Source organism: Columba livia, chromosome 1 (assembly GCF_036013475.1).
Source record: "Columba livia isolate bColLiv1 breed racing homer chromosome 1, bColLiv1.pat.W.v2, whole genome shotgun sequence".
NCBI classification, from domain to species: Eukaryota; Metazoa; Chordata; class Aves; order Columbiformes; family Columbidae; genus Columba; species Columba livia.
In genome coordinates this window covers 122,750,655-122,778,316 of record NC_088602.1, presented here as the reverse complement: position 1 = coordinate 122,778,316, position 27,662 = coordinate 122,750,655, and the positions used below count along the sequence as shown (strand labels likewise).

At 36.8% G+C, this 27,662-nt stretch overlaps 1 long non-coding RNA gene across 1 annotated transcript in view; it reads right to left on the bottom strand.

The window, feature by feature from the left end:
• Positions 1–15,168, bottom strand: part of LOC110358877 (uncharacterized) — a 59,382-nt gene extending 44,214 nt beyond the window's left edge. The window contains exon 1 of the long non-coding RNA XR_010475319.1: positions 14,194–15,168. This is a non-coding gene — a long non-coding RNA (uncharacterized LOC110358877). The remainder of the gene's footprint in view (positions 1–14,193) is intronic.
• Between the last annotated feature and the right edge of the window lie 12,494 nt (positions 15,169–27,662).

Sequence of the window (27,662 nt, the reverse complement as noted above, 5' to 3'; positions counted from 1 at the left end):
CAATCCAAGCTTAAAAAAAAAAAAAAAATCACTGTTTCAACAACAAGCAAAAAAATTGTCGGTCAAATTTGATTGAATTTGAGAGACCGTTCTATAATGAATCATTACAGGGTTAATTCTCCTAAACTCTCATGAGCAAATGCTAATCTGCCCTGGAGTACATCCATGATTTCAGGATAATTATGAATGCAAATCTCAAAAAGCAGTTTCTTAGTGAAAAATTGTGCATAGCTTTCTTTTTTATTCCTTTTCTCTGGCTCACAATAAACTGGGACACAAACACAAACAAAACCTTTAGCAAACACTTTTGCCAAAAACTAACACATTAATCACATTACATCAAAGAGAGGTGATGAATATACAGGTGGATTTAAATAATCCAGCAAAACTATAATAACTTAATAAGACTAATTAAGTGGGTCCAGTGTGAGGAAGCTGAGGAAACCTATGAAATCACTCTTCACAACCTCATTTCCCTACAGGAACCTGATTATTCTAACTCCTTTTACCCTTTACCCCAGGAGAAAATGCCTGAAGGGCAATCAGGGTCCTGCCAGCTGAATTGTAGACATCTCTCTATCCTCAGTTCCTTCTGACTTTCAGTTCTATCAACTGCCCTTTGCAAGATGCTCTCTTAAAAAATTCCACTGTATTTTCCAGTATTCAGGCACTCCACAGCTACTTTGAGCTCAACCCATTTTGAACTAACTCTCCTTCTGCCAGAGGAAAAAACAAAACAAACCCCACATATCAGAAACCCAACCAACACACAAATAACAAATTACCTACAAAGCTTCTACCAAGCTCTGGAGAAAGAATTCCTTATTTCAAAGTAAGCAAACAATCCAAACCCTAGTGCCATGAACACACAGCTCCTATATAAAAGATACGTGAAAGAAGAATTGAGTAGAGAACTGAGTAAGAATGAGAAGCTCTGGAAGAGAAAGGCAAAATTTAAATTATGGAATATAATGAGAAGCCAGGCATAGGGTCATCAGGTGTTATCTCCTACTGGTGAACAAATGGCAGCGACACAACTTTATAAGGGGAAAGACCCATCATTTTTTTTCCTTAAAATGCAAATGTTTTGTTGCCTGTTCTGGAAGGACAGCCCTCATACTGTGTTCAAGTTTCTTTCCCCACCCACCAATAGACAGTAAGGGTTTCATGTAAAGCATAACACATGAAAGCAAATTAATGAGCTCCAAAAACCTGAAATTTCATGGAGCGAGCACATCGCAACACGCTCAGCTTTCCTACACTGACTGTGGTGGTTCTGAGAAAAAAATGGTCGGGGCTGTAGTATGGTTGTTTAATTCCCTGAAGTCACAAAGTTGCTTTTCTGAGGTTCTTTGAACTTTCTTGATGGCTACTTTCCTTCACCAGCCATAACAAATGTAAATCCTCCCTAAGATATAACAACCAGAGCACCTACTCATGTGTTCAGCAGCTGAACAGCAGCCAGCAGGTGGGACTGCTAAGGTAAGCTCATTCCCTTTCAACTGAAACATTATTTGGGTTATTGTCTCCTCTCCCTGGATATCTGTTAGGAAACTTATTGTACCTTTAATAATGTTTGCGACTTCAGCTTCATTTTCAAGTTGACTCAAACCAGAGGAATGAATTTCAAAATACTTTGGGAGGGGAGGAGAGACAGACAGGATGTGACTGAGAAAGCAACTAAATAAACTTCGTTTCCTTACGACACAAGCCTAAAAAAGCACTGCCTGGGAAGCTGGCTCCAGAACATGAGGTTAGAGTTTGGGCTTGGTAGCAGCTGGCATTAGCTTAAGAAACAAACCAAAAAGCTAACAACCCCTTCTAAACATCACAACTAAAAAGCCAGTTATTCTAAAAACAAAACAAAACAAAATTCACACCACAGTAGCGCAGTTATTCAACACTCTTCAAAGGTCCTCGTGATTTTACCCATTCCTTCTCCAAGTAACCTATTTTGTTCTTTTTGTTGTGTTTTTTATTTTTCAGAAGTGGAGGGGGGCAGGAAATGTCTGTGTGTTTGAGAGACAAATATGGATTCATTTATTCATTCTCTGCTCATAGAACTGAGCACAGTAGCATCTACCCAGACATGTTTATCATATTATTATTTCTGGATTCAAATGAAACACTGGTTGCCTGGCATCAAAGAACATAATTTAATGAATGGGCAGATGTAAACTTGTAGAGGTTTGTTGTTTTTTGTTTTTTTTTTTCAGAAGTTAAATAATTTCATTTCAGTGGCAGTGAGGTCAGTAAAGCATAAATCCAAAAATATATCTCTAATTAAGTGATAAAGCTAATTGGATCTGAGTTTATTTCCTGATAATAGCCTGCACTGCTGAGATAAATGGCTAAGAAAAGCCGAGGGAAGGATTTCTCTCCTTCAGGCTCCTGTTGAGGGACAAGCTATGTTTTGACTTGATCACAACACTATTTTTAATGTTTAAGTTGTCTTGAAACAATAGAGACTAGATTACTTTTATCAGTTAAGAAGATGTAAAAAACAAGTGAGCTGATACATGACCATCGTTTGATTTTTTTATTATTTCAGAGCTGAATGGGAGAGGACACATTGAAATACATACAAAGAGATGTCCTCATTTGTAGCTTAACAGAACTGCACTGCCATTTTTCTACTGTAAAAAAAAAAAAAAAGAAAAGAAAAAACACTAACATGCTAAACTTTCTGGTGTATATTAGAGTCAAAAAACAGCTTAAGTGTATGTCTTTAATAGGCACTGTTTATTGTGAAAAATTTAACTTGATTTCACTTAGGAGGAAAAAAAAAAGCAAGCCAGTAAAGAGCTGATCCAATTAGTATTTTGCTTAAGGACATGTTTCTCTTCAAGTGCGCAAATGGTCTCATTGACTCTGATATTGAAGTATCTGACTGGATCGCATCAAAGTGCTAAATGCAGTGCGGTATCAACTCCTAAATCTCCATCTGTAACAGCAGGAAAAAAAAAGATGAATGTGAAACCACAGAAATGCAGCAGAAATGTCTGTCCATGTCTAAATCATTGGCTCTGAGAAGTATAATTTTCCCAAAGGTCTCAGTGAGGGGTTAACTCAGATGCCAAGCAAATATAATTTAGATGTCAACATTGTTAATTATTTAATTGCTCATAAAGGAACTTTTTGTGCAGACTCAGCTATGAACGATGTCTCATTTCTGAGACCAAGCTGGAGGGAGGGAAGTTTGCTTTTGGAAAATATCATGGTTTGTATCACCTTGGTATCCCACCCTCCCAAACCCGACCTGCTGGAGGCAGCCGTCTCAGCCTCCCAGAGGGGAGACCTTTTCTAAAAAATACCTTGGAAAGCCCATGAATTCACCCGCTTCCCCAGGAGAAGGGCCCAAGAGCCCAGGGAGACCACGGCTACCCCTGCCTGCAAGCAGAGCACCCGCACTGCTGGGGATGAGCCGAGCCCCTTGCCGCCAGCTCACCTCACTAAAGTTGCCCTTGGGAGAAGAGCTCGAAGGAGAAGCATCAAAATTTTCCTTCCTCTGCTAATATTTTTTTCCCCTTTGTGCCAAGGGAAAAAACCAAAACCACCAACAACATGCTTTTACATTACGTGTAATAATGTCTGATCAGCAACAATTATGCATTTCCTGGAGTAATTACTTTTCCCCCGAGTCTTACTATTCTGATTGAGTTTATCCAGACTGTGATATACTGTTCTCTCAGACCTTTTGTTTGGTCTGATTTTTAACCACAGTTGCTCTAAGCTGATTAAGAAAAATATTCCGTCCTGATAGAAACTATTTTTAACAATTATTTTTTCCCTTAACCGAAGCAGAAATTTTCACAGAAGAATTTATTGGAAAAAGTCTTTTTTTTTAAATGGTGTCTGGCAATGTATACATCAAATAAACATTTCATCTTCCAAAAAAGGGAAAGAGGAAGTAGAAAACTGACATTTTTTTCTTCTATAGCATCCGTGACAGGTACAATTCTGTTCCTCTTGAACAAGCCAGGGTGAGAGAAAGTACCTCGTTATCTATATATATTTGCAGAACTCTACAATTTATTTCATTATGGTTAACAGACCTGCTTTTGTGCCACATTGTAGGACATCTTATAAAAGTATTCCACAATTAACTGGATTATTAACGGACTTGTCAAAACAAACAAACAAACAACAACAACAAAAACCCTCCAAACAAACAAAATATCTACCATTTTTAGGCTGATTTAAAAAACAAGTATCATTTTTTCTGAAGTTTTAAAATATTCATTTAAAAGTGAAACAATTGTCAATTTAATTTTAAATTATTTGTTAATGTAACTTTAAAATTTTAAATAAAAATGGCATGAAGTTAAAATAGAATATATTGATCAATAATGTTCAGGATGTTGTTCAGGATGTTAAAAACATTCATATTTGTCTACAAAAATGCATTCTTCCATAACCCCACATTTTTCATTAGAATTTTCATCAGAACAGCTTAAAAAATTTAATCTCTAAGAATGATAAAGTCTAGTATCTTCGGGCTTGATGAAATAGAAAATCAGATTTCCTCTTTAGGGATGGCTGCGCATCCCCTCAGTCTCAGCAGAGCTACCTGCAATAATCTATGGCTCGATTCTGCACTTCCTCCTGAGAAGAGAAATATCCAAAGCAACTCTGAGTAAAGATCACAAGACCAACCTCAAATCACTTCTTCAGTAGATCCACTATTGATAATCTAGTTATAAGATATTATTGTGATTTGTTATTATTATTATTATTGTTGCTGTTGTTGTTGTTATTCCTACATATAAACTAATAAAGCAAGATGAGAATAAGGTTATAATCTCTCCACATATTTATGTGTCACCAAGACTCTATAGGAATCAGATTTGTTCTGCTTTATACTAGTGTACCAGAGAACTAAATTAGAGTAAGGAAATGCAACACACCAACTCCCACCAAAAATCCCAAATAGTTTTGTATTTAAAGCTCTCCACAGAAATATTTATAATTTATTCAGATTTTTCCTCAAGAGTCTTAGATTATTTCTAAATTAACACGTAGTCTGATAGCATTTAGGTATTTGTTCATCAAAAACACAATCCGCTAGTATTTTGGTGGAAGGATTTCTTTAAGGAGAACTGAATTTCTAACACAGATAAGCTTTCATGAATACTTCCTATTATCGCATTAGCATGTTTTCTGACCTCTGGACTTGAAAATCTCTTCCACAGTCTGGATCCCTAATCTTGTTTAAACCCATATTTAAATGCAGAATAACTGATTAGCCAACATCCTTTGTGCTACACAACCACACAAGTTTCATGCTTTTATACTGAAAAGTGTCATCCATTGTTTTTTATTTCTCTGACCTTGCACTGGAAAAAAAAAGACATAATGTGATAATACACCGAGCTTTTTTACCACAAATTCAAGGCTTTTTTTTTTTTCCAAATTAATATAGAATAAAAAAGGCACTTTCCTGGACTATACAGTAAAACATCATATTTCTTACATATATGCCCAAGTGTGCAAGTATAACAACTAACAACATTCCTAATTGCATTGTGATGAAAATCTGCCTGCACAGGAGAAGACCTGCCTGCAGAGTTTAAGAAGTGTTGTCTAGAAACCTCATTTCTTTGAATTACTATGCTTGTTAATGTGTACTGCATGTATAGATTGCACAGCACATACAAAATGTTTTTAAGTAAAACAGATATTCCAAGAAGTTCAAAATCTCATGATACTGTCTACTGGGTCCTCTTGGTGTTCAACTGAAATGAGATTCTACCTCTACTTTATATATTTTACTCAACATGATTCAATAAAATTAGATAATTTGAGTTAGGCAATGTATTTTTTCCCACTCAACTCTCAGAAATTCTAAACAGTTTATAGTTCAAATTAGATCTTGCTCCAAAGCTTGAATATTGTGACCACTCCCGAAGTATTTCTAAAGTGAAACATATTTAGAAAGAGGAATGAATTGCTTCCATCACTCTTCTTTTGTTTCCTGCTTTGAATTGTAAGACATACAATTCTCATGCTTTCAAAGCCACAAGTATATCATTCAAATTTTCATGGTGGGTACAGTGCTGGGAGAGCTGTATTAAAACTAGTTTCATATGGGAAACTACTAAAATTGGCTTCACTTACATTGTTTTCCATTGCATTAGAGATCACTTGCTGCAGACACTATGACTTTTGGATGCACACATTTTTTTAGAGAATCAAGGGAAACTAATTATGTGGCACTGCAAAACATAAGAGCAGCTTTTGAAGTCTCTACACTTAATTTCTGTATGGTTTTGAAATTAACAATTACATCTAAGAAAATTCTATAATAATCAATTTGAGAAATTTGCTAAAATGAAACATTGAATAAAAATAAGTCATTAACTTTATACAATTACTGTAAATTAACATATCCACTAATATATGAAAATATGTACATAATTATGCTAAAACAGGATTTTTTTAATACTATAAACTGTGCTGTGGATGCTAATTCAAAGCAGGTTTTGAGAAATGTAACTGTTCATTTCATACTGAGTCTCATCAGGGATAGTCTTTAAAGGGTATGTGCTGATTATTACTATACGGGTTTATGATTCAATTTGTGACCTGCATGTCAGAATAAAAGCTGTGGAGTGAGATGGGTCAATTAACCTCATCTGCAAACAATTTGCAACACAGAATGCCAGTAGTGTGATACCAATCCTTAACCCCCTGTTTTGTTTTGGGTTTTTTTTTCTGAATCAAAGTACACATGCAGTAATTACAGTTAACTGTCATTAATACTGCTGGTACTTAAAATGGGATTAAGGATTTAACACTGGGAGAAAAAAAGACCAAAACCACCTTTTTTATTCAGTTACATTCATTTGAAAATGAAAATTAGAGTTATCTACATTGAAAATAAGAGTCAGAGAGTCACCAGAACATGGAACCTCTTTTTATCCAACCTCAGGCTTAATTAAGCTGTGTAGCAAAATACTCCTTCTCTCTGACACATCAGGCTGATCTCTTTTTCACTTATTCTACCAGTGTACCTGCTACTATTCTCAGGGAAGGCAGGGAGGGTGAAGGGAGCTGTCATGATTACAAAACAAAATATGTACAGTATGTTTTTAATTAACTATATAACAGTTTGAACCTTACTTGAAATATAATTTAAGGAGCAGAGCAACAAATCTACAGTGGAGAGCTAATTAAGTGATGCTCTGTGTTGCTTTGCATTACTGTCATTTTTTTCCAGCTTTCTTAGTAAAATAAATGTAATTTTCAATTTTGTCATATATAAACATGAAATTTTAATCAACTTGCCTCGTAAGGCACTTTGTAATTGTATTTTCCTTGAGCACTAATTATAGTTTTAATATTTTCTTTCCCTGCTACTGGCAGTTGTTCATAGCACTGTTCCGATTATCATATGCCTGCCTTTAAGATTTCCTGCTTCACTGTTAAGGACTGATTGAAAAGGAATATTGTGCATTTAAGCTAAATGCCTTGTGCGTGTTAACAAGCAAGTATTCCACAGACGCATGATTTATAAAGTTGCACACTCAGACTGGTAACTTTCCCCCCCTCAAAATGCAATGTCTGGCAGAACATGTGGTAAAAGTAAAGCTTTCCGGAAGGAAAAAAATACAATTGGAAAAAAAAGCTGCCCTTCTGCTCTGGTTATGTGGGCTAGTATCCTCTCCTTGCGTGATCAAAACAAAAAGAAAAAGCATGACAGATAATCCCTGAATACCCAGCCTTTAAATATGCAGGAACCTTAAGCACGCAGAAGCAGGTTAGGTAAATGCATGCATTATCCAAATTGGAGGTGTGAAAGCAACAGACAGCAAACCTCTCACCCCCAACCTCAAACCAGTTCAAGCTCCTTTTCTATAAACAGAAATTTAACAATCATCTAAAGGGAGGCTTCTTCCAGATTTTGGGTGGAAAATGACTAGGCACACTTGAGATAAAATTTGTGATCATTCTAAAGTGGTGATGTAAGAAGCCTGTCGCTTTTCATATTTGTCTAATGAGCAGTTGACTTACAAAGGCCACAAGGTAATGCACGTCTCATCTATTTGCACCTACAATCTTACTGACAGATTTTTAGAGACAAAGGAAATAACCACTATTTAGCTCTTCTGTATTAAACCAAACTGTCAGACAAAACTCTCCTAATTAATACATTGTACCTACTAAATTATTGTTACATCCTGCTAAGACAGCTTTTAAAGAAATGAATTCTACACTTAAATATAAAAGCCTCATCACTGCCTCAAGCACGTTGTTAAAAGATGATATATCATGCAAAATGCGTAGTATGGAAAACTATATTACCAAACTCATGTGAACATTCATTTCAGAAGGAGTTTTTATTGTACAGAAACAGGCACTTTTCTGCACAGTCTGAATAGCAATTTCACTGCATTCCATCTTCGAGCATCTACTAATACATACAACACATTCAGCCCGGCTTCTGCCAGCAGAAGTATACTTGTGTGTGCAGGTGATGCGCTAAGCCGTGTTAATCCAAATCCATCTTCCTCCTGATGAATCGCTCAAGGCAGCAAGTCAAAAACATGACTGTGTGCTCACTGCGCTCCGACACACAGAGCCCCAATGGCTCATCTGTTCTCTCTGCGCCTTGCTGGATCTCCAGCTCAAATGCCCCTCCTGTGCCCCTTTCAAATACTTGCTGTATCTTTGAACCACGGGATTATGTCAAACATTTAACCTTCATTTTTTAAAATAAAAGGGTTTAAATATTATATTGTAATGAGGAAAATCAAAAGTACAAAGAGATTGAAAAGCTATTAGACAAATAGAAAGATCTTCAGGTTCATTTCATAGTCTCAGGGAACTGGCTGTATGTGGCCCTGCTTGAGCAGTGGGGTTGGACCAGATGACCTCTAGAGGTCCATTCCAACCTCAACCATTCTGTGATTCAAGCTCAAAATTTAAAATCCATTTTAAGGTATGACCTGACTTTGGATTTCTGAATGTAAACAGTAATACGTACAGTATTCACATATGTACCACAATTAATTGTACATACTTCACCAAGATATATAAAAAAATATTCCTTAGAAAAGAACCCCCTTTCTCAAAGAAAACCCTGCTTACATCAATTTTTAGGTCAGCATTGCTGAATTTCAGTGCATGTTAACACTAGGACAAGATTCAAATATAATAGGGGAAAAAAAAATGCCATTGAACTCTTAAGTGAGGGATTTGGGAGTGGAGTAATTATTTTAAACCTTTTTAGCGTTCCAGTATTTCATCAGACAAACTAAAAAAAAAGGAAAAAAAAAAAAAGCACAAAAGAAATTTAGCTTATCCTATATATAGACTAGTAACACAGATTTCATCGATCCAGAAGAAATCATCCATTACCCATGGCAAAATTAACTAGCAGCTGTGACCAGGTTACAACACTACTCTGAGGTGCATTTTTTTTTTCTAGAAGCCAAACCTATAGGTTTTGCTAGTATACTCAGAACGGAACAGGAGCTGAAAGCAGTTGTATTCTTTGGGCCAAAGCTGAAGTTGGCAGAAGCTGCTGTGACCTCCCTTCTCCTCAAAACCACCACAGTACTCAGGACATCTGGCTGTGGCTGCCTGTGGCCAGCAGGGCACTTGGACTGTGTTTGCCTCTGTGTGATTCACCGATAAATGCTCTTTGTGTACTTATACATGAAAAAAGGTATATTATTTTGTTCCCTTCTAAAGGATTTTTGTTCCGTGTTTCCCACAACCAAGAACTGATGATTCAATTGAGAAAAACAAAACAAAACAAAACAAACAGACGAATGGATGCCAAAATATGAGGAAAAAAAATATTTAAAGTCAAACCTGCCACGTATCGTAGTCCTTTAGGCTACTATTTTTTTTCTATATTGCCATCAAGGATAGTAAGGAGGAATGGGGGGTGTGGCAGAAGGAAATAATCAGTAAACAGCATGTGCAGAGTAAAACAGAAATACTGGTATAATAGGTAGAAAAGGTTATGGTTAATCCCATTGACAGTGAAATTCCGTTCACGGTTATCACTGTCGTTTGACTACCGTTAACTAAAAAATGGTCTTGTAGAGACAGTACCCATTATATAAAGGAATTATCCAAGCCATGTTTAATAGTTACTTCAAAGCAAACTCCCCTCAGTTCCTTAGCTAGCAGTAGGGCTACATGAGGCACAAAAAATAGCTCAGTTTCTACTTTTTAGTGAACTGAGTAAACCAGAGTTAAGAACACAGTCTCAGACACAATATTTCATTTAATAGCATCATAAACGCCAGGTATGCTAATAAACCCAGCATTCAGATCAAATCACACTTCAATTAGTAGCTAAAAATAACAAAATTCACTCCACCGCTACCTGTCCTCCCTCAGAAAAAGAATAAAGCAACCTATTTCACTGCAGTTAAACAAAACAAAGCAAAAGAAATCCCTAACCACACGCACATAATGACAACTGGATTACGGACAACTAAAGCACTGTCAAAAGCACTGTCACACCAAATAATGCTGTACGAGATAGTTAATACCATCACAGAATAATAGATGTTCTCTTTAAGCATTTATACACAGAGCTGCAGAAGAAATGCACAGGGGGACAAAATTCAACCTGTACTAAACAACACTTGCTTGTAAAAGTAAGGTAAGGGATGAGAAGTAACACATCAAGATAATACACAGGCTAATGTTTAAAGTTCCTTTGACAACAGTCATCTTTCCCGGAGGGATGAAAACCGGGGCTAGAGCAGGAAGTTTAGGAGGAAAATTGACATTTCGTTCATATTGCATTAAACACGGCTGTGTCTTGCATCACAGGTTGGCTTTGCTGTGCATCATTTCTGTGAAACTGCTCGGTGTTCGGGTCTTTTTTAACAGAAGATTTTGTTTTAGCATTTATCGTCCCTCAATTTGCACACAAAAGCCTCAAGAATAGGTTATAACGGACCCTGTTCCACCTTTGACAGCACCAGGATAAAGACAGAGGTTGCATCACAGTGTCCAAGAGCCGAGGACAAAGCCGCGTGCAGGACTGAACAACAGCGGTTTACGGCACAGGCAGTGCTGAAACTCATTGTTTTGTCTCTCGTTAGAACCCAGGCAAATAGTAAATTCACAAGCCTTGCCTTAATATATATACACAATACCAAAAATATACTATTTGAAGCCTAAAGAGCATTGTTTTATTGTGCGGGTGATAGGTAATTCCAAGATAAAGTGGAGTAAATTTTGAGTCACTTCAGTTAATGTGCTCTAGTGAAAACAGAGAAGAAAACTTGCTGTATAATTCTCTACAAGTTTATTCCACTTGTCAGCTTTCATCCACAACAGAATTAAGTCAAACTTGTCAGATTTACTACTATGCTTCTCATCGTCCAACTGCCTAAGTAGTTAATAAAACAACTACTGTCTCTATTTTCTCAACTATAAAACAAATGCTAGTCTAAATTCTTGCGTTTTTTCTTGCACAAGTACTTAATTCTCTTCAGAACAGGCACAAACTATTGTTCCTGACCCTCATATGCCTTATAATAGCATTAATCATGCTAAATTCTTTTGGTGCTCATGTGGATATAATGTAATTATAACAAATTCCTGAAGATAATTTCTTATTCCCATTGGTCTTTGAGGCAAATCTAAAACGCACTTAATTTCTAAAACATGCTGTAAAATTTCTTAAAATAAAAGTTATAAAGTGAATTTAAAATATCAATAAGGAAGAGTAAAATTATTAAACTAAAAAGGATATATAATCAAAACCAATTCATTTCTTATGTATTTTGCGGTTTTCTTCCCATTACACAAAGCAATAAATCCTTCAGAGTACCGTCTCAAACTACAAATGCAGTTTATCCCCTATGAAAAAAGGCTTATTTTTAAAGCACATAAATCTGAAAAATATTCTGTATATGCACATGAGACTACTCCCAAAACAAAACTTGGAAGCTGATACCCAACAATATTTACATCCTAATAAAATGTTGGCAGATAGAGGATTTCTTGAATTCTCTGTGTATAGTTTTCTAAATGCTGTTAGGAGTTGGGGTTTTGCTTGTTTGGTTGGTTTGGTTTTTGGTGGTGGTGGTTTTGTTTGTTTCTAATAAAAAAAAAAAACTGAATATCAATTGAACTCATCTGCCAGAAGTGCAATTACTGGCCTTCGTATATAAAACTGCTGTATGAAATTCTCCAGACACACAAGTCACGAAACACCCATTAGGTCAAACCACACAATATTTGAAGGACAAGATTGTTTATCAGTAGATTATGATTTTAAGAGTCCTTATTTCCTTTTTTTAGTGTAACATACAAAAACATGGATGTACAGTACGGTCTCATTTTCCTTTTAAAATAAAGGCAAAACAATCATACTGAGAGCTTTCAGACCCTCAAATAACAAAGAAAATGTAGCAAATGCACCATTTATGATACAAATGAAAGAAAAAAAATGTGAAAAAAATTATTTGGAACTTTTAGTTGTTATTATGGAAGTTTAATAAAATCTATTTAAAAAGGAAACCTGTAAGTAGGACTTTCTATATTAAAAGTGCACCTGGTGAAATTTGAAATAAAAAAGTCAATTTCCGTAGCATTTCTCAATAATAATACATACTAGACACTAGGATTTTTACAATATGTCCTAACTATACATTCAAAAATATATGTCCTAGACCAACCTATTCTTTGCAATATGCTTCATCTATAAGAAAATGATAAAGCGGTTGTGGTAGCTAATCCACAAAGGAAAGAACTCATTGCTTTCAGATTAAAAAAAAATAATCAAAAAATACAATGACCTGCAATATCAATTATCCAGAAAATCTAGGTTTCCGAATGTAAATTTATTAAAAAAAAAAAAAAAAAAAAAAAAAAAAAGTACTGCTCCTCTATGTAGCTGTTAATATGATCACTTTCCTTTTAGAAATCAAATAAGATTTAATGGACATCTCTAGGAATCAATGGAAGCTTAGGACCAGACGAAGAGCGATTTCAGACTGGTGAAACAAACTAACAAACAGTTCTCCGAGTATGTTTCACACAACAGAGGTCCCACATTGTCTAGCTAGCGGTCTAAAACAATTGATTTGATTTTCCTGAGTGTTGAACTATATCCGTGAAAATTAAACTCCTTTAAGTTCCTAAGTAGCAGTGTTTCTCTATTTTAAAATTGTGCCCTTTATCCCTCCATTATGCACCATTTCGTATTGTCCCACATCATTTCTCATATCACACAACAGATGAATTCAGTAAGCAATTTTAAACTGATGCAATGCAAGTATTAATGTTTTCATGAAAAGAAATATTCTCTTTGTGAAAAATGGCTGATCATTGTTTATGATTTAGGATTAAAGAGAAAGCGTGAAATGAAAGAAAAAACAGGATTTAAGGCTATAAACTCTCCAGGAACCAGGACTATGACTTCCTCTGTTTACACGACATGAACCAGAGAGGGTGCCCCTTCCTGCTCACACCCTGTGGATGTTGCTGCAGCACAGTAAATAATTATAAACACTTCCCTTTGTACAGTATGGCTTTGTTGATAACAGCAACTACAGTAAGCCTCTTGCTCAGAAATCAAATAGTATGTGGTCATCAAGTATTTATTTTAATAAAATGCAACTGGAAAAAAAAAAACTGTGGATGCTGGCGCAGCCTCTAACATGTCAATACCACTTCATTTTCACCTTTGAGCACAATTAATATAGATGCTGCTATAAAAGGTTTTCATGATATCACACACAGGGTAGGGCAGACTGAGGCCAAGTGACAAAATCTACCCTGTGTGTTTTCAGAGGCTAAAAACAAACTGAAGACAGTCATCTTCTCTGAGGAAAACCATAGCAAAATAAATACACACACACAGAAACATGGACCCCTCCAAAATAAAACAAAATAAAAATCAGTTTGTCTCTGTACTAAGCTGTGAATCCATAAACTGCTTTCCACAAGAGGCATAGGTTTGCCCTTTGTAAAACCAACATCTTTGTAAATAAACCATGAGAATAAAAGCAGCTTAATAAACCTCTACTTCCTTTCCAGCTCTCCACAGATCAGGCACAGGAATTTCCTCTACCGACCCCTTCATTTGTGAAAAGCTGAAGAACAAAATCTGGTAATGAAGCCTGGAGTCTCCCTAGTCCCTAACCTCTCTCTCCCCACAGCCCAATTCCCCCTACAGGTTTCCAGTTATTCGAAACGGAAAGATGCACAAACCTCAGCAATGCATTCACCACTCCTCATTCTAGAATTAGGGGCCATTATTCATCCCTGGTTCCTTATTTCTCTGCTATTTAGTTCATCTCCTTGCTGTTGCTATGGGTGTGGAGGGTGGCAGAGGAAGGTATTACTAAGTTCCCAGACCTCCTTAAACTGCTCAGAGCAGCATGGCTAATCTGACCACGCAATATTCAGAACAAGTGCTCATACAGGGAACCTTCCCCCTTGTTTAAAAAAAAAGAAAAAAAAAAAAAAAGAAAAGAAAAGAAAAAATAAAAGAAAGAAAAAAAAAGAACAACAACAAAACAAAACACACACACACAAAACAAAACACAACCTTCCCCCCAGCCACCTTCCATGCACATTAAAAGCATTTTTATTCCATACGGTGTCTTTTTTTTTTTTTTCCCCTCCTCTCCAGACACCTCCTCATTTCAAGACCCTCTCCAACAGTAAGTCTCTTTTGAGGGGCCTGAACCAGCTGGTGTTTTTGCACATACAAATAGGAGTGTCATCTTCATGCATATAATGGAATGGCTGACATGAGGAAAGTTCCTGAGGTGCGTGAGGATCATACAGCCCTACACAAAGAGATTAAAAAGCCAAATAAAAATTAGTAGTCTCTGGCCACTAGATACTTAGGGCTGAATACACAGGTATGGTTCTTTTTCATGTGGCATTATCTCCTTCTCCCAGCAAGCCTTCTCTGCAGCAAATTTTGTGGCCAGGCTCTAACCAGCTAATGGGGCTACACTCATACTAAGTAGGTTGTTGCTGCCAAAACACCAACAACTGCACTGTCTCACCTGCATGAGGGCAACGCACCTGCCACAGCAAGTGACCGAGGACGGCCCAGACCTAACATGCTGCATTTGCCTTTCCCCTCAATATAATGTCCTGCACCAGGTGCTGGCTGCCTCAGAAAGGGAGTATTTTAATATCACACAAAAAGTGAGTAGTTCACATAATTGTCACCATTCCTTCAAATGCCTGAGTGATAATAATTAAAAAAAAAAAAAAAAAAAAAAAAAAAAGAGCAGTGGCTTTTTACAAGGAACAAAAAAGAAACACCATTTCATTTCTGTCTGGGGGTTTTACTTAATACTCATTTGTTCACACAGTACTGCTTGCAAAAAAATATTTGTTTGATATAAAGGACATTGAATAATTTATGCAATATTTAATAATGCAGTAAACCAGGGAGAGTTCAGCAAGACAGGCATGGCACTCTACATTATTTGCCTTGCCCGCCTTGATTTTCCAACTCAGCCCCCACACTTACAGACCATTAGCACACACAATATAACAAAAAAGAAATACTGTCTAATTTGGAAATTAAACAAAGTGTTTGGTTCTAGTTCACAGGATAAAACATCAGCTTTCCTGGTCATATATCTTTAATAAAAATAAAATAAAGGCTTCAAGAACAAAATCAGAATTAATGGAATGGGATTTATATCAGCATCCAGTCCACCCCATTTTTGTCCAGAAGCCATATGAACTAAGTCACAGTAGAGTATTAGTGTGATAAATGACTAATGGTTCTTCAGCAGGCTGCACGGGGTATCTTGAAAGCAAATACATTTTAGAATACCAATAATTGCATCAAGCCAAGTACAAAGCTTTCACAACATATTACAGGTCTCCTGACTTTTCATTCTTTAAACAGCCATAATATACATAAGCAATATATCAACTTCTAGGGCATTTTACTTTGTTTTCTGGCTTTTTTAAAACATTTAATATACCTTTTACTCATTCCTTAACTCCATTATTTTTTCTGCTTTGGCATCTCCAAGCAAAACATTTTTGAACCCTGCTTTCAAGAGATGTTATTTTTCTCAGTAAGAAAAGCAGGAAGAACTCTGTATTTATAAATAAATGTTTAGAACACTACATAACATTATAAAGATGATCTCAATTTCTTTCTCCTGTTTTCACATTTACTAAATATTTTTGGTGAGCTGTATACCAAAGCCTGAATTTTCAATAGTAGATAACTAAGTAGGGTTTAAGATCACAGGATCTAAAAAGCCAAGTCTAGATTTTCAACACTTCTGTCTTCTACAAATTATAACTCAATGTTTAGTCTGCCAATTTAACTCTACACAGTCCATAGATTACAGGTTTCCCCTTGGAACAATGCACTTTATTTTTCAAGAATAAAATGTGATTTACAGAAATTAACATAATCTTGCGGGTTTCCTAAAATCAGTATAAATGGTTTGCTTTTTCGCTTTTTTCCTTGAAACAACTTGTTTAGTGCAAATAAATCTAAAAAATGGGTCACGGAATTTTTAAGTTGCAGTGTTTTGTACTGTATAAAAGACAACATGTATTTCCTACAGACGATCATGCCACCAAAGAACATACATGTTTATACTCCATCTTTCTGTTGACAAACACTGACTTTAGAGTCAGTGAAGGTTTCAGCATTGCTTTCACCACCAGCAGCATCTGGATCCAAAGGAGACAGTTTACAGTATTCCTACACTCATGAAAAAAACAACATTTATGATCTCTCACCTGAGCTTAAGCATGCCCCTCTGTTTGGCAACACATCTGTTTGCCATGAGAATTCTTACGGCAAGTTACATTTAATTGCAAACGATAACATGCATTGTATGCCTAGATATCACTCCAAAACAGATTTTCCCATTTGGTATGTAATGGATTAAGTCATTTCAAAATTTTCTTTTCCCTGACAGATTTATTGTTTTAATCAATTTGGAAGGAGCTCACTGCTTCGGTAACTTAAGTGTCCTCTTTATGCCACACAATGACTCAGGGATGTTGGCTTCAGGGAACACAGAAATCTCACTTCTGTTAAAAGCAGGCTATTGTTGGTGTTTTTGTCAGTCTCCACTTAAGCTCTTTTACTTCCAGAATTTCTGCACACTCACTGAGCAATGTAACAAGTTCACAATGCCCATAACAAGAGGCCATTGATTATAAGCTCCAGAGTTTACTAAAGGGACATCACCAGAGATCAACCATTGTGGTAATTAATCTATCGGTATTGTAGAAAACACCAAAACAAAGGAAATGTTTTTTCAGTTATTGTGCTTAAAAAGTGTTATGCAATTCATGTTCATCAATGCAGTTATAAGCTGCCAAATTATAAGTCAGATGAAACTGGGTATCAAGTACAATTTCTGCAAAACAAACAAGTACGTGCAACTGCTTAAGGATGTTGTTTGTATATGAAAAGCATTATCGTTACAATTAATTCTGCTGTTTACGGAGGAGACCAATCCCGCTGGTTTTCAACTGAAAAGCCCGATCATTAGGTTACATTTCATGTTTGTCTACCGAACGCCATATTTTAAGAGCATGGAGGGCACGCAAAGGAGAAAGTAAAGGGCAGGAGGGCAGAGGAGGATTTTTTCAGACCTGAAAGAAAGATCATTTTGTGGGAAGACAAGCACATATATTGCCTTGTTTGATCCAGAATCCTAGCAGCCAGCTTGAATAGCGAGTTAAAGCCTGCAGATGGCCTCTCCCATTTTCAGGGAAAGGCAGGGGAGGAGGGAGAGGCAGAGTGGGTAGTTGCTGAGGCATAGCTAATCTGAGAGGACAGTTCATGCTTATTATAGACCCATTGCTGATAATAAAATCTGAATCAAACTGCCGACTGGAATCCACTTGAGACTCTCCGCTTCTTTAATTTTTAAAGTTATGGAAGCACTTGACACTGAGGTGGATCAAATATCACTAGTTTGCGTGCAAATACTTACTTAAGCAATCCAGCGTCCCCCAATCTGTGCAAAAATTTCAGGTGAGCACCGTGAAACAGCAACTAATTATGATGTTCCATTACCCCTTTTCTAACCGTCACAATTGGCCCTAAGTGGTCACGGCTGATTTATTTCAATTAGTTTTCACAGGCTTAGCGTTATGACAAATTTATGTTTTGGCTGCAGGAAATTGGTGGCAATCACGAAACCACCAAAACATCAAAACAGAAGGGAGCGCCCCCGCTAACAAGGAGGCGGCTCAAATCCCTGGGCTGGGAGCAGGGCAGCCAGGCTGACAGAGGTCTGGGGGAAAACCACTCCATCTTCTCCTGGGTGTTCCCTGCGCTTTTAAATAAGGGACCGGGGGGAGGAGAAAAAAATAAAATAAAATAAAATAAAATAAAATAAAATAAAATAAAATAAAATAAAATAAAATAAAATAAAATAAAATAAAATAAAATAAAATAAAATAAAATAAAATAAAATAAAGGTGCCTCCTCTAGATGGCACTAGGAAAGGAAGGTTGTGCTCAAGTGCTCTAGCAAAGAACAGTTCTTTGGATGCAGAATATTCATCTGGTTTGTTGCCTTTTTGTCTCCATACAGTAATTGCACATAAAAAGCCGCTGTCTACAATGCAGTTTATATGGGCTACATCTAAGATGATTACATTAGGAAGTACATCCAAAAAGCACGAATTGGCAATATAGCAAACAATCCCCATACATGCCAGGAAAAGAAGAAAATTTGGACTTCAGTCTACCCACAGATTCAAATGAAAGTTCAAATTCAGATGTAAGCACGATTCTTTCTGAAACTGAAGGGACTGAATATGACTTCTCATCTTTTCAAGTAACACCTTTCCTTTAAAAAAGGCATCACATTCACACTTTTTTAGTATAAGCAGTAATTTCAACAGCCTGTCAGGTAAATTCAAATAGTTGAAATTTACCTATCTTAATAGGTAATACCTTGCTTCCTTCCCACAGCTGACTTAAATTCATATCTTTTGGTTAGTATCTCCTTCTTTAGTTTTCCCTTTCTATAGCATAAGGGGGTGATTGTAAATCCTACAGCATTTTAAAAACATTTTTTAAAATGCTGTGATATTAAATGCTAGTAAACTAGGAAAGCTATTATGATGCAGTCTTGTGACATGACTATATTGATTTTCTGCAAGATATGCAAGTGCATGCATTATAAACAGTATCATAAATTAAGCTGCTGTATTATCATTTTCATAGTAATACAATGAAATTACAGCTATGTAGAATCTTTGCTACATCCAGAAGCAGTACAGGTAAAAGCATGGTTTGATTTTTGTGTTTTCAGTGCCTATTTCAAAAATATCCGTATGCCCCAAGTTTCTTCAACAGCTCAGTGTTAGAATATATTACCAAGAAGAATATCCATTTTCTTAAAACATTGAATTTCTTTTTAGTAGTAGACCTGGTTGAATATATATTAACAAAACAGTTTTCCATTTTAAAAATATGAGCTCTTCTCACAAATTAAACAGTTTACAGTTTTCAGGAATGTTACTATTCTGAAGATATTTTTTACTGAAGGAATAAAACATCATTATTTCTTTGTATTTTTAAGATTAATACTTTGTTGATATATATATGTATAGGAACAGTATGAAAAATAAATATTTATTTCTAAATCAGAAAACATTAAAATCAGTGTTACACTACAAAAATTATTTTTCAGCAATCAGCCATTTTTGTCATATAGAAAAGCAATTCTTATCCCTTTCTATATCTATTTGTAGTACAAGTGGAATTCAAATATGAAAATTGTGGAGAAAAAAGATATACCCATAATGACAAAAGTACTTTTAAAAGTAAAAATTGATCTCTAAACCAAAGTGCCTTCATGTGGTTGATTTTCAACAAGCAAAACCTTTAATTTTATCATGTTTATTCAATATTCTTTAATCATTCTTCAACTTCAACTGAAATACATCATTAATAAATTTGACCTAAAGTTTCTAAAACTTCCAGCACCCCATGACTGGGACTGAGGAGAAACTGGTAACTCTACAAGCATATATCATTTCAGTCAAATCAGATTTGACAATGGGCAGACCAGTAGTCTGATGTAATTTTAGATATAATAGCTACGTATCAGTTTAGGCCAAATTCTAAATCCATTAGCTCCATGAAAAAGGAATATGAACTTCCACAAACGTAACATCCAACAGTTCATTTTGAGGTTTGTTTAAATATTACTTACAAGTATATTCTCCTCTGGAAAAGAATATTTTCCAAGAGTCTTAAGAAGTTGAAAGAACAATACTTGGGGATAGAACATAAGACCATTTAATTTCCTAAGGCTCTGAAGGAGTTGTATGGTCCATATCAGGACAGTATGTTCCTCATACTATTAGTTCATATTCACGCTTCAAAGCTTCTCTTTGTTAATAATAATTACAGTGTAATTGCTTTGTAATTATTTTTCTGCCTTTAATTGTAAATTAAAGTGATAGCCAAAATATATTTCTAATAAACAATTTCCTGTAATATCTCAATGAAGATACAGGCATTCAGGAAGAATTACTATCCAAATTTGAAGATCATCACCACAAATTTTTAAATGTTGTAAAAGATAAAACAAACACACACAACAAAATCCAAGGAACAGCATAAACTCATGGAGACTAGAATTTTCTGCTTTTATGGGTTTTTGGTTTTAGGTGAAAATTTCTAGTATGATCTAGTAAAGTTTCTGCCAATGAACTTCAGAGCCTGCCAGAAACTGACCTACCTCCACATTTGGAAAACATATGCCACATGCATTCCATACACAACCTTTATAATAAAATATTCTGGTCCCTTTATGGCACTTTTTGCTGTTTGCATAGTCACAAACCTTGTTAGACACTTGATCCATGTCCCAAACATTCACAAAGTTACACACAGGATTTTTAATTCAATGCAGTCTTTGGAAAATACAAAAGTGGAAACAAATAGAACAATGTGATGAGATTTATTAAAAGACTAGGTTGGTTTAGCCTGAGTTTTAAACTGAAACCAAAGCTTTAATCAGCCCTTAATTACATAAGTTAATGCACCACAGAAGTTAAATTCAGACATCCAATTAAAAGAAAGTATAAGTAAACATGGATTCATTCCTAAGAGGAAACTTATCACAGAGAGGCCATCACTCAATTCAGTAGCCTTCCAGACCTCATACAAAGGAAAATATTTTGCCAGGGTTTATTTTGCTTTCTGGTAACATAACTAAGTTTTTAGTTTCAACATGTTACCTGTGACTATAATGCTGGGTCTTCTGGGGGCATAATGATAGATAATTCATGAAAGGACAGACTACCAACCCAAGAATACAGTCTCAGTGAAATGGAGTGGATAAACCTGTAGGATATCAGCTCAACATGAAACTCTGAAGTGTTCTTGTAGAAGAGGTTTTGAGTTACAGGACTTGTTAAGCCCAAAGAACACAACCTGAAAAGACATTTCCTGTCATTGAGTAGATTAACAAACTGGTTGGTTGGTTTTATACATAGATTTCAAGAGAGCAGAAAGCACAAGGTCCAGAAATATTTTAATCTATGTTTTGCTTGATGAAATACTTTTCAAGAAGAAAAGATAAATGGGAATTTTCAGAGAAGTGTAAGATATCCAAGGTATTCTAAATGCAAACTCAATATTCATTAAAATTCAGATACGTTCTCAGGGAGTCTTTCCAGATGTTCTCAGTTCATCTTTACTACAGAGATTGACACCAGCAAATCATTATTCCTTGCAGAACTTCAACACTTGTAGTATCTCTGAAGACTTTGTTTCCTCCACAGGTACTAAGTAAAAAGTAAAAAATATTAAGTTCTAGTATAATTTTAAGTTTTACTGCATCTTCCAAGCTTTGAGTTTCGACTGTCATTCTTGACTTTGAAACAAAGTCTTCTTGGAAAGAGGTTTGGTAGAATGAGAGGAGGGGTTATAGGGCAGCGAGAAAGGGAGAGGTCAGCATCCTAAGGAGCAAAAGAAACAGTGTCTTCAAAAATGTTTTCTCAGAGTGATAATTTTTGTCCTTTGCTAGCAAAGCTGACATAAGGCTATTGATGGAACAGGAAGGTATCACTCTTTCCCCAGGCTATGGAAACAACACAAGCTCCAGCAAGTGTATCAAGCAACAGTGGGTTCAGCAGGACTAGAGAAGTGATTGTCCCACTGGTGAGGCCCCACCTTGAATACCGTGTTCAGTTTTGGGCCCCTCACTACAAGAAAGACATTGAGGTGCTAGAAAGAATTCAGAGAAGGGCAACAAAGCTGGTGAGGGGTCTGGAGCACAAGTCTGATGAGGAGCAGCTGAGGAAACTGGGGCTGTTTAGCCTGGAGAAAAGGAATCTGAGGGAAGACATTGTCACTCTTTACAGCTACCTGAAAGGAGGTTGTAGCGAGGTGGGTGGCAGGATCTCTTGCCAACCAAGAAGTGATAGGACAAGAGGAAAATGCCTCAAGTTGCCCCAGAGAAGGTTTAGATTGGATATTAGGAAAAATTTCTTCACTGAAAGGCTTGTGAAGCTCTCTGGAACAGGCTACCTAGGAAAGTGGTTGAGTCACCATCCCTGGAGGTGTTTAAAAGATGTGTAGATGTGGTGCTTAGGAACATGGTTTAGTGCTGGATTCAGATAATTCAGATATTTTTGAGATACATAGTGTACGATCTCATCTCACTTGTTTTAAGTTTATAAGAGAAAAAGTAGGGTATCATTCCCCAGATGTTTCTCTGAATTTCTTAGTTGAATAGAGACAGACCGAGTTTTAATCCACCACCACCACCTCCATTCTAAGGAAATAACTTCAGGATTCTTTCTATGCAAGACAGCATCTGAAGAAGTTGAAAGTCAACTAACAGGTATCTTACAGTAATTTGTTAATAGCAGACTCTTGTATAATTACCAGAGGAAAAGTAACACAATGTTTTTTGAAGTAGGAAACCACTCTACCATAGAGCAGCAACTTATTAGTTTTCTAACAATGAATTTCCATCTTAGTTTGTTATACATTTAGGGGAGAATGAGGGAATCTCTCATTGTACAACTATCTTGATTAGGATCATAGCACAACTGGGGCTGGAAGAGAGCTCAGGAAGTCTTTCAGTCCAACCTCCTCCTCGAATCAGGGTCAGCCAGGAGATCAGATCAGGTTGCTCAGGGCTTGATCCAGTCAGGTCTTGAAACCCCCACAAGGCTCCACAAAGCTGGAGACTGCTCTGAGCAACTGCTCCACTGCCTCACTGACCCCAAGGGGAAAAAGTTTCTCTTTATATTCAGTCTGATCTGCTTTATTTCAACTTCTGCCTGTTGCCTTTCACCCTCCTGCTGTGCACCACTGTGGAGAGCTTGGCTCCAAACAATGGTAGCTATATTTTACATACGTCCTTAACTGCACAGAATTTATATAGATTATTCTTTTCTAAATAAGGATTAGTACAATTCATAAACAATACATGTAAGAACAAACCACCAAATAACAATTAAAAATAAAAATACTTTCAGAACAATTTTTGAAATCAGCTGTTCAGCTCGTAGAAGACCAGCGATACATGTGCTCTAAAGAAGCCAGCCTCCTTTCCTGTGTTGCCATTGTCATGCTCCCAGGGTATGAAGGCAGCATGCATAAAGCATAATTCTGAAATATTTACAAAGATTATAGCTACACAGGCTAAGAAGAATGAATGATTAATGCTAGAAGACAATACTACTGAAGAGAAAAGCAGGATAAAAGCAGCAAAATTCCCTTTTAGGCCACAACTTTCTGAACAGTCTGTTTCAGCATGAGACTAGCAGATTTTTATATGCTGCCTCCATCTCAAAGAATATTTTCCTTTAGTCAGGTGAATTATTTGATTTATTGCTTCCATTATCACACAGGCAGCAAGACACCAGCCTGTCGATTTCTGCCAGGGCACTGCAGGGGCTGGCGCCTCCCCAGGGCCCACGAGTGATGGCGGTAGGGCAGGGCTGGGCAGCCAGGGCCTGTCCCACCACCCCAACCAGGAGAAGGGTGATGGGGGAGTACAGTGTGGGCTGCCCCAGCCCCAGACATATGGTATCTCCCTGGGGATAGGGACAGGATGAGGTGTCAGCCCACACGTGGGCCCAGCCCACCTGCTTCTGGGCCATGGGCAGGGTCAGGGGAAGCCCTGGGGAGACCAAGCAAGGACAATTGGGCCTCTTAGCACCCATCAGGGCCCTGGCTGTTTTCCCAGTGTCACTGTTATATGTCACAATTCACAGTTAATAAAGTTGATTTTTGAAATCAAAACAAGAGGCTAGGAGTCAAACTGTTGCTGGTACAGAAACCTGCCGGTCATAATAATCCAGCCACATTTCGAATCATAGAATCATTTGTGTTGGAAAAGACCTTTATGATCAAACCCAACCACAAACCTAACACTGCCAAGTTGACCTCTAAACTACGTCCCTGAGAACCTCATCTACATGTCTTTTAAATACCTTCAGGGATAGTGACTCAAATACTTCCCTGGGCAGCCTGTTCCAATGTCTCACAACCCTTTTAGTGAAGCAGTTTTTCCTGATATCCAATCTAAACCTCCCCTGGCACAACCTGAGTCTGTTTCCTCTTGTCCTATGCCTTCTTACTTGGGGAAAAAGTGACAACACCCTCCTCACTACAGTCTCCTTTCAGGTAGTTGTAAAGAGTGTTAAGGTCTCACTGCAGTCTCCTACTCTCCATAGTAAACAACTCCAGGTCCTTCAGCTGCTGTCCTCATAGGACTTGCTCTCTGGACCCTTCACTAGCTTGCAATGTTAGTTTCCCCTGTGGCTGAACCAATTCACTCAATCTGTTCTAATTTTTTTCTTGGAGAAACCTGCCGCATCTTCCTCTTGCTGTCAGGTCTGATAAAATAACACAAAGCATGGAAGAAAACACAAAGAGACTTCAGAGGTGATCAAAGCCACAGAAGAGCAGGAAAGCTCTAGGCAATATCAAGACCATAAAAAAATTGATGATGCTGGTCAGGAGCAGCCAAACAAAATAAATGAGTCCCTCTCCTCCCAGCACCAATAATGTGTAGCATGTGCAGGTTGCAGTCCCTTGGGACCCTGGACACTTGTTTTCAAAACATCCCCAAAGCTCCTACAGGAATAAATAGTCTGGAGACAGGCATATGCTGCGAAAATGAACTAGACTTTCATCAGAAAACTGGTGAAGAAGGGTCTGGGGAAGTTCTGTCTGGTAATAATCTGTGCTCACTTTCAGTAATAAGAAAGATGAAAGCTACTTAAGGCAGGATTTATTCTAAAAATCATGTTGATCACTAAACCTGACCACAGCCACAAGCGAGACAGCTGTAGAAATTTTTGAAATGTATGATCTTGTTTAGCCACAAATTAAGAGCATCAATGCAGGAATTCCTAGGTGAAATTTCGCCACCTAAGTTACATCAGGATATCAAATTGAGCCACGTTATTGCCTTTATGCCTTACAAAAATCCAGCTATGTTTAGTTACTATTGATCAATAGCACTAATTCTACAGCAGTGACTTTAAGACTTGCTTGTCTTTGCTAAATGATGTGGCATAGTTTGAAACCAATAATTGTGTGATACAGTACATGAGTCTGCTAGGTAAGCCTGTCCATAATTGAAGAAAATATATCATCGTCTAGTAAACTAAGTGCTCTAAAATAATTGTATGGTATAAGACCAGGCTTCACTAGCAAGTATTCAAAACAGATTCTCTCTCTGATCAAATTATGGAGCTTTTCCATAATGATTTTATGACTTCCATTACATTAAATGCCACCATGCCTTTATCAACAAGAAAAATGGTACTGCAGTGCCAAGTGTTAGAGAGCCATGTACAAAATTTATCTGCCACCACTTCTGAATGAAAAGAGCACTACTAGTGTTTATGCTTTTCTAAATACAGACATAAGCTGAGGTTACTGGTTTATAAGTAGGTAGTAAAAGGTTGACATCAAGGAGGACTTCAGGACTCTTCATCTCACATCCCCGAGGGTACAATATGGCACATTTCTGTTTTTAACATGTAGCATCCTCCCAGGGTTAATACCCTGAGGCCAAAAACATCCGTTACCCAACATAACACCTTGCTACACATAGCATCAGCCTTTTTAAGTAGTTTTGGCCAAATCCTTGGCCACATCTTTGATTACAGACTTGGCCTGAGTAGGAACACACATCCCAGTACCCAACACTGCTTAAAGGCAATAAAACAGATTTGACTGCCACCCATGAATTCATCAAAAACCTGGATCTAAATGAAGCCGTGTACACTCAGCTCCAGATCAAACCTGCTCTTAAAATAAGAAATAAATATGCCTGAATCTTTTAACCAAACTACTGCATCTATTTCAGCATGCATAAATGAGGAGCAATGGTAATGATCTGCTTGTAAGAGAAGCAATGACTGCAGAACATTTCAACAGTCTTTGATATTGCTATACTACAACAAGATATAATTTCTGTTGATACACTGATATACTTGAAGCTTTCAAAAAATTATATACAGTTCTGACAAATTAAAGAAGCAGACTAAAATCAGTCAAAGGACAAAAGCAGAGATCTGAAATCACTTAAACGCAAGAAGCTGAATAAACTAGATTTTTGGCTGCAAAATCTGTTTGACACTGAACCTAAAAGTGAGAATTGTCAGTATTGCCCCTGTTGGTGAAATGAGCTTAGGATTTCATCTCAGAGCATGCTGACAAAACTCCTGAAGGTGCCAGAAAGGAATTTAAGTAGTTGATTTTGGAAGCACAGCTTCTAGCACCAAACTTTTCAGGCAGATTTTGATGGTGTGAATAGGGCATCCAGAATTACGACAATTTTAACTATGATAAACAGATTCTTGACTAGAATCCAAAAAAAGTCCTTAATGAGGTATGGGCTACAGATTTGACATCTTTCATTTAAGGGATCTGAACTTCTTCCTGTAAACATCATTGAGACTTTATGCTGTCCTGAAAGATTCACAAATAGACCAATGTAAATAATTTCTTTTTCTAGTGACGAGTCAAACTGAACAGCAACAACAAATTCACTCAAAATTAAATATTCTACTTGATCTGAAACAACTTAGAAAAAAAAAAGTTTAAGGCTTCGGTTTCAACCCATTTTGAAAAACAAACAACATTTTAAACAAACAAACAAAAAAACATTTACAAGCTTTGTTTGCAAAGACAACTGCTCTATTATAAAACTATTCCCTGAATTAGGTAGTAAATAAAAGTTTTGGTCTATTTTCCCCCTCAGCAAGTAAACTATGTAATAGAAAGTAAACAGAAAAGGTCTTTAGGAGTATGTGCATCTGCATCAAAGTTAGAACATGTTATGTTCATTTACAACTTACCACTTCAACCAGCACTGGGTGGTTAAAACTTCACCCTATGTGTTTTCTCCTTGTTACTACTGCAACAGAAGGAATTTAAATGGATAGATGAACATCTGCCAGCTTGAGATCTTAACACCTGTTTTTTCATGAATATAGACTAATAGGGATAGGGAGACTTGAGCCAACATTTTGCTAAAACAGAACTTTTCATCTCAAACAAACATACACCCTTCAGATTTCTGGGGAGACTGTGGGGAGAGGAACCTGGACAAGATGCTTATTTTTGTTTGGTTGGTTTTGGGGTTTTTTTGTGTATTTTTGTTTCCCCCTCTTTTGTCTGATGGCGCCCTTCCAGGAAAGCAGCAGCTAGAAAATCGGTCT